The sequence below is a fragment of the Syngnathus scovelli genome, chromosome 5, assembly GCF_024217435.2.
Source record: "Syngnathus scovelli strain Florida chromosome 5, RoL_Ssco_1.2, whole genome shotgun sequence".
NCBI classification, from domain to species: Eukaryota; Metazoa; Chordata; class Actinopteri; order Syngnathiformes; family Syngnathidae; genus Syngnathus; species Syngnathus scovelli.
Window position 1 is genome coordinate 2,102,052 of NC_090851.1, and position 13,723 is coordinate 2,115,774.

At 43.1% G+C, this 13,723-nt stretch overlaps 1 long non-coding RNA gene across 2 annotated transcripts in view; it reads left to right on the forward strand.

Annotated features, from left to right (window-relative positions):
• The first annotated feature begins 6,691 nt into the window (after positions 1-6,691).
• Positions 6,692-13,723, forward strand: part of LOC125969580 (uncharacterized) — a 48,518-nt gene continuing 41,486 nt past the window's right edge. For both annotated transcript variants that reach the window (XR_007481623.2, XR_007481621.1), the window contains exons 1-2: positions 6,692-9,588; positions 9,731-9,867. This is a non-coding gene — a long non-coding RNA (uncharacterized lncRNA). The remainder of the gene's footprint in view (positions 9,589-9,730; positions 9,868-13,723) is intronic.

Genomic DNA, 13,723 nt, shown 5'->3' on the forward strand with positions numbered 1-13,723 from the left:
TATATTTTTCTCATATTATATTTTTTTCATATATATCTCCATACATCCATTCATTTCAATGGGAAATAATATACATAAGAAACGCATGGAGTTTTTTATTCCCTTCAAAAGTAAACGTTCATTTCTTGAAAAGCTTCAAAGTATGAGCTTGTGTGCAGTGTAAAAAAGTGTTGTAAACACAGTTTAAAGAGGCTTTCATTTCCCTTTTAGCACCCATCCTCTTTCTTTCTTTGCTTTCACCTCAAAAGCAGAACTCTGACGTTTAGTTTGCTATTTACTCTCCAATTACGAGGAGAGGCTCTCCGCTTCCTTCACGAGAGGGAAGGACTCCTCACAAAAGACTCCTCGTCTTAATCCGGCTAGACGTGAAAGTGAGACACGAGTGAGTTGATGGAGATGCAATTGCACTTGATGAAAAACCCAAACAAAACACGGCGGCACGGGCCTGCTGAATGGAAGGCGGGAAAGGAAGGAGGAGGGTGTGGGAATAACACAAAGCTCGCGGCACGCTCCTGAGGACTGGAGATGAAAAACGTGAGAGGGAGAGATCGTCTCTGTTTGCCTGACATATTTACACAATTACGTGCAGGAGGCAAAGTTGATACTTCTTCATATGAAAAAAAAAATTCAGATCAACTGTTTTTCCCCAACTTTTGGGTCATGTTGAGTAAACAAAGGTTGTCCCCTCCCCGGCATCATTTGGAGAAAACAATTAACCGCGGCCTCTCTAATGAGGCAATGCGGTGAGATGATTGTGTCAAGCAGGTGACAGAAGCCCCGCCCCCCCCCCCCCCCCCGGCTTCCCCCCCCCTCCTTCCTGTGCCGACCGGGGGTGTAAATATGCCAGCTCTGCCGTTTTCAGCAGCGCTTACACTCCCAGTTCAAACAATGTCTCGGGGAGATAACTGTGACAGCTCGGCAAAATTCCCAACAAAATCTCGGCAGCAACCAGGAATAGCTCTGATAAGCGCCTTCCTCCACACATGATAGAAAAAAAAAAAAAAAAAAAAGATGCTGTTGTTCGTTTTTGTGCCGCTCGAAGGTTTTTGTGATGCTGGAAAGTGTGTGAGACAAGTTTTTTGTATCCACACGTTTCACATTTGCGTATGTCCGCTAGCTTAATGCTAATCTAAAATGAAAAACGTCATAGACCTGCTACTGGAAATTAGCATTGCTGTAAATTTCCAATCAAGTAGAAGTAAAAAAAAAATGTAATTGTTTATTATTTAAAATGATCACTGTGTTGATTTGACTGACTCATATTTTTTGCACACCCTTGAACTCTCCGAGTTGGCCGCACCGGTGTGGAGAATTTGTGGCGGCTGAATCAGGAAGCGTTCATTTTTGCTCTGTGTGGACGTCCACTTGATTTGGTGGTCACTCACGTATGCCTTTTAAAGTTGTGTAGTTGCAGGCGCTGTGTAGGCATCAGTAGTCTTCCCTCTGCCCCTCATCGCTCGTATCTGACTGACTATGAATAATTGACCCCCGTATTCCGGGCACTGGCTCATTACCGGGGGAAGCGTCCACCCGGTTTTGTGAGGCTACGAGCGCCCGCACTCCCGCCTCGGTGTCCTCCCTCCACCCGTCCTTCATCTTTAATGGTCTGCGCTGTGATCCGGCTTCTCCAGCCGTCCACGCTTCATGTGGCAGATCTGCTTGGCAGTAGGCAGGAACCGTCCGCTTGCCAGGACGGACTTCTTTAAAGATTCTCTTGTGGATTGGACGATTTTTTTGGGGGGGGGTATGGGAGGCAGGAGTCATCAAATACAAGAAGGCGGGAGAGTGAAATGTGACAAGTAGGGAAAGTTCACTGGCGTGGAGTTTGCAGACACTCGCTCCAACTAGAGGAACATGCGTGTTACGTTGAGGACATTTTGATGCGGAAGTCCATGTGTGAGAAAAGTTGCACCAGGCAGAGGAGTAACTTGAACAATCCTCGCTACATGGATTTCCTTACCTGTCCAACCATCTGTTAACTGTGGTGCCCATTTGACATCTGTTGCTAACCAAAACAGCAGCGGCACTCGACTCAGATCAGATCCACCAAACCGTCTTTCGCCTATATGTGGTATAAAAAGAGGCTAATCACTTTTAATATAAAACTGTTCATATCGATGATACACTAAGGTATGCAAAACTATGCTATGCTAAACCAGGCTATGCTAGCTTTTCACTTTAGCTTTTGGTGAAGTACAATACTACAATAAGCTAGCCTAAAGTATGCTATGCTATCAAAATTATAAATGTAGATACATGTCAGATTTGAGTGTTTATTCCCTCTGTTTATGTTAAATACATTTATCTATTAATCAATCATTCTACATTAAGCTAAGCTAACTAATGCTATCCTATCCAAATTTGTCTAAACTTAGCAATATTAAATGCGATTTAAGGCAGCTTTTGGTTTGTTAGCTTAGCATAACGTACCCTAAAGTTGATCAGCTTTTGGTGTGTTAGCTTAGCTTAGCTTAGCTTAGCTTAGCTTAGCATAACACACCATAACGTTGATATTAAAATATAGCTTCATAGTGCCAGTCGCACATCCTGGATGGGAAGGGCCCTGCTCTGCGTGGCTTCCCGTGACAATAGCACATTAGCATCCATCAACATCACATAATGGCCACCGTCAAAAGCGGAAACACGCGCAAAGAAGATGCTCCTCTTTATTAGCTGTCATCATTCTCCGGGAACATATGTGCAAATAAATGGCCGGCACCACACGGGGCACAAATGCGTCCCCCCCAGACAAAGTGTGTGTGAGAGGAGGGGTACGTTCGGGGGTCTCGGAGATGAAAAATCATCCCGGCCGCAAATGCAGATCTGGCCTGGGCCGCCCGTGTCAGTCGTCATTCGTCACTGTCGGCGAGGCCGCCTCTCATTAAGTGGCGTAGCTCCAGCCGCAACTTAATTTCCTTAAGAGGAGCGGACACCTGATTCAATTGCCGGCCCATTACGCACTTGTTTTTCGCCTCGCCCACGGGCCCCTCGCGCGACCCAACAGGAATACGCGGCGGCTATATTAAATGTGGCCGACATAATTCCCAGACACATGATTCATGTCTCGCCCACAGCGTCCATCGCTCACCGGACGGGGCCCCCGCCGCTCTTTTTCTCACCGTCATCGTGAGTAAGGTTGAATATTCTCCATCCCCCTTTGATATTTCAACACTTTTGTTTTGTAATCAGTTCGTCTTTTTAGTGTTGACTATTGACACGTAGGCCTTTAACGGGCGTCCCTCGCCACTTGTTATGTTGTCACTACTGAGCGTGGCTCCTCGCCAAAAATGACTTTTTGAAAAGCACTCCCGACACCGCTTGTCTCGTCTTTGCGAGGATCACACGGCGTAAGATGTTCTCCTTTTGTCCGTTTGACGGCCGGTCTCCGTAGTTTACCTTTCAGTCTCAGCCGTCAGTCGAGCGGTTGCCGTTGGAGACGGTTTGTCGTCCATTTAACTGATCGCTGTTGTAATTTTTTTTGGCATAGCTTTTATGGCGTTTGATGCTAAAAAGACTCGCGGGTTCATTTCACATCTCGTACTTTGGTCAATCATCTGACTCCCATTCGGTTGTATTGCCATGGAAATAATATTGAAAATGAAAATATATATATATATTTTTTAGGACATGCCTGAAATCATCCAGTAAGAAAAAAAAATTCAAAAAAAATAATTTACAATGAATATAATTTCATCTAATTAAAGAAAAGTACTATTGTACCGTTAAAACCAAGTCGCTGTTAATAAAAATAAGACTTTGCTGCTGTTTTTATTTTTGATCACTTGACAGCATTTCAGCTTCACTCAAGCACAATCTTCCTGCTGCCTATTTTTGTTCCTATTCCCCATCTTTTTCCTCACAGTTTCCTCTTCTTTCTTGTTTTATCCATCCGTGCTGATGGTGGAGAATCGCTCCCCCCCCTCCCTCCACCCAAGCACCGCCATTCCACCCCAGCTCGTCCTCTCCAGGAGCATCAAAAAGAGGAGGACCCACACGGGGTGTTTGAAGAGCCCACCGAGGCTCCCCGATGGGTGGCGAAGCGGCAGATGCTGGAAAGCGCGGCGGTGTCTCTATCGAGCCGTCTCTTCTACTTTTGTTGCCTTGGCGCGCCGGCATCTCTGGCAGCCAACTCTATTGTCGCTTGTCGGATTCCGCCGTTTCCTGCTTTGGCTTTCGCCGTGGCTACCGCTAGCAGCTGCAGCCGCCATGCTGACTGCGTGGCCTTTAGCACCCCGGGTGTGTGATCAACAGCAGACTCCATCTGGGTCTGTGGACTGGAATCCTGAATCTTAACTCTTAACCCGAGTCGGCCATTTTGGACTTTGTTTTCACTTCCTGTCAGTGGAATCTTCACCTGTCTCAAAAAGCTTTCTCTAAGACTGAATAATTTTTTGTGGTGTTCCTCAGGGAATCATACTAGATCCATTTGCGTTCTCCGATCTTTCCTTGTCCCAAATGAGTTAGCCTGAATGTCATGAAGTTTATTGGACCATTCTTGCCATTATGTCTTCTTCTTCTCCTTCTTCTTCGCTTTGGAGGTTCTGCTGGAGTTCAGTGTTTATATTTTCCGCTATGTTTGCTTTTATAATTCAGCATTACAACTCCACTATCATATTTCATTAAACAACCATTTAAAATGCAAAAATCTTAATATTTTAGGTTTGCGCCCTTGTATGCGGGTGTGTGTGTGGGCCGCCTGTTCGATCCCCCTCACGTCGCCATCCAAAAGGGACCCCCAGTGAAAGTCTCTACACATGTAATCCTTGTCGATGAATTTAGGCTTTTTTTTTTCTTACATTATTAATGAATATTTCAGTAGTTATTGCAACGAGCTTCTCATGTGCCTCCTCGCTGCTCCCAACGCTCATAAGCGAAGCGCTCGTCTAATGATTTAATTAATAGCATTGTGTCCGCACATGAAACGCTTCTATTTAATCAGCAAAATGGAGGGAAGTGAGATCAGGGAGGGAGGAAGGAAGGAGAGTGGGTGGGTGGGAGGGGCTTGACTGTCATCGCTTTCCTCGCTAAGCCACTAGTAAGCCCTGGGACAGCTACATTTAATTGAGAGTTAATAAATAAATGTGGTTAGAGTAATCCCTGGATCCTGCCCCTCAGAGCTGCGCCTGCTCGTGTGTGTGTGTGTCTGTCTGTGTGCGTGTAAGTGTGTGTATTAGATAATGGTTTATTTACTTATGACATCACAAATTGCAACTATTGCAATGGAGTCTATTCTGGTGCTTCCGTAATGTACACTTCATTTTCAGATGATAAAATGAAAAAATAATAATTAGTATTAAACAAAAGTAAACAGAAATTCTTGTACTTTTAGTCTTATTAGTCTTTTGGATGAAAATGCTTATTAGCTTAAGTCACTGACTTGTAAGTTTAATCAATGGCTAAAATGCGTCATTGTGATAGCCGTGCTAGCACCTAGCTAACATGAGTCCGTTAAATCCAGGTTACTCTGTATTACTATAATTTAAGTGATTTTTAATACATAGTTTTACGCTGAATTCCCTTGAAGAAAAAAAAAATGTCTTCATGCTATATGAATGGCTGCATTGTGTTCACACACACACACCCACACACACATTAGGCTGACTGAAAAGAGTTTAGAGTGTGTTTAGTTAAGTCGGGGCAGCCTGCGGTCCGTCAGCCATCATTTATTGATGATGGCTCTTTGGAAAACGTGCTGTAAAAGGAAAAAAAAAAAAAAAAAGAGAGACAGAAGAAGAAAAAGAAGAGTCCTAATGAAATGATCAACGTTGCTGAATAAATGATGAATGGGAATAAGAAAAGGCAGGGGCTCTCTCTGCGGAGTCAAGAGTGGAAGCGCTGCCTCATTAGTCATGCAGTCTCATCACGTCCTCTTCTGGACAAGATGCCGACACTGGCGGGAGGGGGGGGCAAAAAAAAAACCCCATCAAGACCTGTCATTGAATCCCATTCCCAAAAATTACCACCTTCTTTATCTTTATCTCCTTTTCTTCACCCGACACTGGCAACCGTCAATGGCGAGCCGTTCTGCTTTTGCACCAATTGAAAAAGACAACTTTTTTTTTCTTTTTTTTCACACATACCTCGCTTCTTTCTGTCTCTGTGGACAACGTAAGTGATTCCAGCTCATGCAAATGATAAGGACGGCGCCCCCACTTTCATCGTCGGGGTCTCATTAGCCAAGCAGAGGCCAGACGTTGATTATTCTTGCCCGGGAAAATATCTGGAGGGATCGAACCCGAACGCCATCGCCTGATTCAAGCTGACCGCTCCCTTCTGGAATTTATTTTTCCGTTTTGCCTGGATTGTTGTGGCAGAACCAATTGCAGAGCCGTGACCACAACGGCGAGTCCTCCTGATGTGATAATCGGATCCGAAAGGGGGCATTCAATTATTTAATGGCGACACAACCGAGTGCCATTAAAGCATATTTTCAAGCGTGGTCACAGGTGCCTGTCAGACCCCTGAACGGGCCCCGCCTCCCTCCCTCCCTTTTTCTTCCCCCTGTCGTGAATTGATCCTCATCCAAATTAGGTGCGTCCTCGAAGGGCTCCGTCAATACATTGACTGCTTTTATGAGGGTCATCAAACAACCATTAGCGGTTTGGGGGGGCGGAGGGGGATGTTAAGGGAGCGACCGCCCGAGGTGACTGATGAGCCGGGGGTGGGGGCGAGAGGGCGCAGGGGTCCGAGAGGACAGGTCGGTTATTGAGTGCCGAGGTCATTAGTTAAGCAAATCCCAGCTAATTTGCGGCAAAACGGAGCGGCTAATATCTAATTAGAACCGTTTTGCCACCAATGTTTCTATGAGGAAGATACGGCGGTTGGGTAAACAAATACAGTGCAGCTCAGATTCTGGCTAACGAAAGTCGTGGCTCGTGATATGCTTTTGGTAATCCATGAATCAAAAATAATAATAAATTTGTGTTTTTGTAGCAGAATAGCTCATGCTGTTGGTGTTGCGCTTTCCTAAAAAGAAAGCAAAAAATGTTGACTTTGCTAAAATGAAGATGTTACATAATCGCCCCTCCATCTGATTACAACTGATTTGTGTTATTGACTGACCAATTTGCAAAGATCAATCATGATTAATCACAGTCACAAATCATTTCTGCCCAATGAAAAACATGCCTGAATTTTTTTGGAGGGAAAATCTCTCATCATGCCCAAAAACGCTACATTTTTTGTTGCCTGCTGAAAAGTCGGCCATTTTGATTTGGAGCAGACTTTTGGTAGCACATTCCAGAATGTGATTTTTAACAAATTCTTAGAAGGGAATTTCAACCCATTGATCCTCAATTGAAAGCAGGTTTTCTTGAAAGATGCCCGTTCGCAAAATAGAGGCCTTAGGTCGACATGATCGTCCCCATTGTAAAAACACCCCCTCCAAAAAAAAAAAGTAAAAACAAGCAACAAACAACAAAACACCCATGAAACAAACACACAGAAAAAGAACAAAACAATGCTGATATACCAACAATAGACAGACGAAAGAAAATGCCCTGGAGTATTCCCTAAGGTAGCTCGCAGGTATTAGCGCGCTACTCTTTTGAAAGGCAACACCAACGCGGCGGGGGTGTAAACAACCTGTCAGACGCTTGTCAACACTTCACACTTTGTCAATTACGTCTCAGCCGCGCATCCCCGGCCTGATTAACATGCGGCGTTTTAAGTCTAATTGTTGCGGAAAACAGTGTTTTATGTTGCCGCAGTGGTAATAGGCGACGATAGATGCATAAAATTAGCATACATTTCCCCGGACTCGGAGAATATGTGATCGTTGCGCCACAGAGAATTGCTCTAAGTTAAGGGAAGTTAATTTCATTATCTCCTCCTCCTCCTCTTCCTCCACCTCCTCCTCGTCGTTTAAAAGCCTCGCCACTTTGCAATAATTGCAAAACAGAATAAAAGATTAGCCCGGGACGGCATGACGGGCGTTAATAAAGTGTGATGGAATGTGAGCGTTCCAGAGCGCGAACCAATTACGGCAGCCAATCTCCGGCAAAGGGAGGAAAGCATTGATGGTGCGGCCAGTTCAATCTGTGTATGAGGCAACTGATGGGGAGCTAGCAGGCTAATTGTAGCATGCTAATTGTCACGCCTCACCTCAAGAAGGGAGGCCATTTGATTTGACCCAATATTGGGAGTAATTGTTTTTTATTATGGTTTTCAAAACAAGGCAGTCATACTGGTTTGTGTACAGAATTCCAATTTAAATTAAAATTTAATTTCAAATTCTTGAAAATATCACATTTTCAACGAGCCTCCCTTTCAAGTTATGGGCGGATAAATGTGTGGGGGGATTATTCAAATGACCAAAATCTAGAAGGACAAACTCACAGACACATTTTAGGAAAGAGCTAGCTTGTATTAAGCTAGCTACTAGCAAATGCTGCTAATACGTATGTGCTTCCAACAACCCGCTGGCTTTTTACCTCATTGGTTTTGACACAATAACGCTCGAAAATTTACCCTGTCAAATTTCAACGTCACAAACAGAGAAACTTAAAGCACCCAAGACACATTTTCGGACAATAATACAATCAAAATTTTCAGTCAATAATATACCAAAAGTAAAAATAGTCGACAATAGAGTTCAGACATCTTCTCTTGGCTTAATTGGACATGATGACACATGTAAGTAGGTTAGAAAGGTAGAACCTGGCACACACAAGCATAGCAATGTGGCCTCATCAAAAACAATGCGCCGGCTTCCTTTGTTGTCAAACTCTTCCTCGCGTCATTGCATATTCATGCGGGTGTATTTAAGCCATTTCTGCTGGCATAAGCATGCAAGCGCAGCGGCTCGGCTGTCACTCCCCTCGCCGCTCTTTGCCACTTAACCTACCTTGTTACTTTGAGAACATGCCATTTCATATTCCTGACGCTCGGCACGGATCACGGGCCTCCACATGCGCTAAGCAGCGTGATTTGCAGTCGCTTGGGGGAACGGCGACGAGTAGCGACGCTTGCAGGCTGATGAGGCGGCTTGCGGGGAGATATTGAAAGCATTTCTCTCCAACAATAAAGCATCAAACACGCTTCTCGGTAATGGCGAGATGGAATGGACTCATAGCAATTGCAAGATACTCAGGCGGGATGGTTGTCACTATAAATATTTGCCTTTTGTGCTGGAAAGGCCTAGCTTGGAGAATGAACTCTACCCAGGCTAATGTGGTTCCAAGATTGGAATAGAAAAATATTTGTTGCTTTTTAGTTTGAATCTGTGTATTATTTGTTAAATTCATTTCTAAATGGAAATTTTGATCCAAAAATGTGACTGATAAGTTTGCACACACATTGTTACTGCCAAAGTCGAAGCAGTTGTGTCTTTCGCCGCTAGGCAGAGCTGTTGCAGTTCTGGCGAAGCTTCAAATTTTGCATGGTGTGCAAATTAATTTTGTTTGAATTTATTTTTATTTGTTGATGTTTTTATATAGTTTGTAGAAGTCTCTTATTAATATTAAGTTACAATAGAAAAAAAAGTAAATCCGACTTCAAAGGCACTTCCTGTTTCTGAGAACGAAGCGGGAAGATGACGTCATGCTACAGCGCTATAGCTAACGGCCGACCTACGACGACGCGACATCGGTAAGTTAATAAGTTGAATAAGTTAATTAAAATACCCGGTTGTTCATTTGCAGGTCAAAGTGGTATGTATGTTTTACTTTTACTTTTGAATTTGATGCATATGTTTGTAAATCTAAGTTTATTTGATGCGTTATCTCACCAGTTCGACGGTGTGGCTGTGATGTCAAAGAATCAAGATCACCGTAAACATCTGTAACAAAGAATTATCGTCTTTTTAGTGAACAAACCGGCCCACAAATGGTTCACATAATGGATGTTCAAAGAATGAAAACTTTAAAGGTAAGATTTTACCTTGTTTATTTACGTAAAAATGAAAATTTAAAAGTAAAGTATTATCTTTTCATGTGACAAGCACCAAAATGGGATTAATTTTTTCATTTAATCATATTGTGATGTTTTATCATTGTTTTAATTTTTCATTTAATCAAATTGTGATGCTTTATTTTATTTCTTATCATATGACTTATTGAATTTGATAAATCGATTAATTTGAACCTCAAATGTTGACATTTTTGTCAGTACGTGTTTATTTACTGAACTCAAAAATTAACAAATTGATCCAAAGTTAAGGTAAGTTTTTTCGTATATTTGCCCAACTAAATGCAATCATGTGGACACTTAAAAAATAGGAAGTAACATCTACATCCATTCCAAAGGTGTTAGGGTTCCACCTAATGTGCTCTCTCCATGTGCAAAGCCATTCGCAATTTACCAAATCAGTGCGACCATGAATTACCTTAATTAAAAACATCACCCGCAGCTCTTTCTATTGATCGCCGCCGCGTTAAATCAAAAGTAATGTTGAACAGTTAGCCAGGAAAGCGATAGCTGATTAATCAAGTGCCGCTCAATCATCACGTCTTTTTCACCATTTTTTTCTTCTTTTTACGCAAAATTTTTCCTCCCTTTTCCTTCCTTTCAAGCTCGACGTTTTTGTATTTTTAATCATTTTTTTATGCCCGTTTTTCTCCCTCAGCGCTTCATTTGATGTTTTGTAACTTTTTCATGTGTTGCCAGTGGACCGCCCCCGTTGCAAAAAAGGAGACGCTTCCCTTCTCGGGGTGGCGAGGGCGGGTCTGAATATTTTGCCATTGATGAGCGCCTTTGATAAGTCCTCCTGCGCAGGGTCCTGAGTGATGTCATAATGGTGGGATGACGACCGACCGCGGGCAAAACATCCCAAAACCGCAGTGGCGGGGAGCAAACTTTTTTTTTTTTTGGAAGGCCTTCGGCATTGCCTGTGTTAAATATTACAGCAATGTTTACCCACTCTGGAAGTTGTGGGGCGCGTTCCACCGGGGGAGTTTGTGGGGGGGAGGGAAGGCGTGTTTATGGTCAAGCCGTGGCGTCTGTCAAGCTAGTTAAGTCGGGATATTTGATCACTTGTTGTTTTGACTGCCGTTTTCATTCCTGGCCAAGACTTCATAATGCATGAAGACATTACGTAGTGATGAAGAAGCTTGGCGGCCAAGTCGAGGAGCTCAGGAACTTTCTGGAAGAAAACTTCTCGCTACTCGGTGTACATTCATAGGCGGGTTCACATTTTAGGGGCTAGTTAGTCGGAAGTTGGACACTATTTATCACACCTGTTTACACTCGAATATTTTAATATCATTTTACATTAACTCTGCCCAGCGGGAAGGCCCAGATTAGCCAATCCGACGGCCGATCTAAACTCAAGTCAAGGCGCCGGCGTATCGTCTTAAAAGTCAAACTTAGTCGAGCGCTTGCCGTGTTTCCTGTTGCAGGTACGGCAGCGATCTAACAAAAGGTTACAAAGGAAAAGAGGCAAACTTGTGTCCTGGTTTCCCTACTCGATAATGATCACTTGAAAGTGTGTGTTTTTCCCCCTGCCGCTCTCTCTCCCCGCCAACGGTGCGCTGCAGATGAAAGGTAGTTCCGGGGCTAGTGCACCGGCGCACATCTGACTGAGGCAGGTGTTAGAAATGTAGATGGCTGGCGGAGACTAAAGACAATACAAATTTGAAGTGAAACACTACTGGCACGCCTCCTCTGTTCTTAACGCGTCAAGCCCCGGGCCCATCCATTATTCATGCCGTTGTGCGTTTCGTCGCCGAGGTGGAGGTGTCTGTTGCACTTAAAGAGGCGGGCGCCACCTCGCCTGGCAGAAAAAAAAAAAAGAAAAAGGCCCCCTTGTTCTGCCTGAGCCTTTTTAATGATGGGATCAGGGGGCGAGAATTGGTGGCTCAAGCGCCAAAAGAAAGCAAGACGAGGGAAAAGATGATGATGATGATGGGCTGGGTGAAGAGGTGGTGGGGAGGGGAGGGGTGGAGTGGCGTGGGGGGGGGGATTTTTGTACACTGGGGGTATTTTTCAAAGCAGCGCCGAGTTGAAGCCATTGGGAGACTCCTTTGACTTTAATCTTGGGCTTGCTTCTTTGAAAATTACGACCGAGGACCACGGTTGCTTCATTAAAAGACACACTCGCTTTCTTGTGTAGTTTCAGCCAGATTTTTTCCCCCTTTTACTTTTTTTTCTATCTATATATTATTTTTGTGCATGCGCTGCTGATTTCAGCTTCCCAAGCTCTTGTCAAAAAAAGCCCATTGAGCAAGTTTGGAAATTTGGCCCTTGGATGCTAATTGCTATCTTTTAGGTGTCCACTTACTGGAGCTCTTTAGGTTTCATTCCAGGGAAAAAAAAAATGGCTAAAACTTTCCTGTAGTTATGACATGTGTTGCTCATCCTATGAATTTTTGGGCTTAATGATTTGGAAAACTAATATTCTGGAATTTTTAGGCATTTCTATTTATTTATTTATATTTATTTAATTTTAGGTAATTTTATTTATTTATATTTATTTATTTATCTACTCATTTATTTATGTATTTAACAGTGGCATCAACCTTACTTTATGTTCAACCTGAATACATTTCTTAAGCTCTGTAGATGTTGAAGGGAAGGGATTATATCATAGTTTTCTAGGTAATACACGTGTGACATTTCCCTCTGTCGTCAGTCTGCTGTGTACGGAAAAGATCATTAGGTAGGAAAAACAAGTGTTGCTGCGACGGGATGAATTGGTTATTAATTGCTTCTTGAGCTCACTTGGAGCGGAATTAAAACGATCAAAACGCCTGGTGTGACCCGGTGACTTTTAAAAGCGACAGCTCAGACGTATTTGTGGAAAAGGTTGCACTCATTCATTCCGACCGGTCAATTTGTTTTATTGCATCTTGTGGAACACAAATCAAAACGCGTCAAAGAGAAAGCAAGCACACAAAGAAAAATGAAACCACTCCAGTTGAGTTTGAGTCAGTTTAGTTGAGATTGCGTAAGGATGTGTGCACTTTTGCAATCATGTTATCTCAGTTGTTTTAAGGAAAAAAAAGTTTGAAGATTTATCCTGCTTTCTTTTTTTGTACACCATAAAAATGTGCCATTTTCTCAGGGGTGTGTAGACTTTTGATCCCATCACCCCTTTTGTTATTGACTTGCTTGACTGTGTAAACCGAACAAAAATACAATTGAAGAATTAATATTCTACACAGGCAACTTACATTATTTATTATTTAACTCCTGATCTCATTGGAACTCTCAGGTTCATATTTACAATCATTTTTTTGCTAACCAAAACAGAAGAACCTACTAGAGCCCATAAATAGTCTTTGATGACAATTAACATTCCGGTTGACAATTTTGTGTTAATTTTTTTCCTAACTCTCTCTCTGAGTTTCCCTCCTGAATCTCCACTTTATAAAGTCATCACAAGTCCACTCATAAATGTTCAGCATTCTCTAAACGACCTGAAAATTGCTTTTTTTTTTGGTTTGTTTTGCTCCAGCCTTGTGCTTGGTGAAAGAGCCCAACTGTGGCTTGCGTACACATGAAACAAACAAAGAGACACGCCGAGCACTTTGATCAGGCGATCCATAAACAAAGCCTCGCTCTCAAAGCCACTGCAACGGGGCTTTGAGTGTGCACATCAAACTGCGTCAAATCATCAATAATAAGCCCCGAGTCCTCGGAAGGCTGCCACTCTCATAACGAGTGCGCACATGGTGGACACCGTGTTGCGAGTTGACAAAAACTTGACTTGATCTTGCTGGCTAACAAACAAGCAGATTATGACCAGAGAAAGAACTTTTCAATCCAGTTCAACTTTCTCAATGAC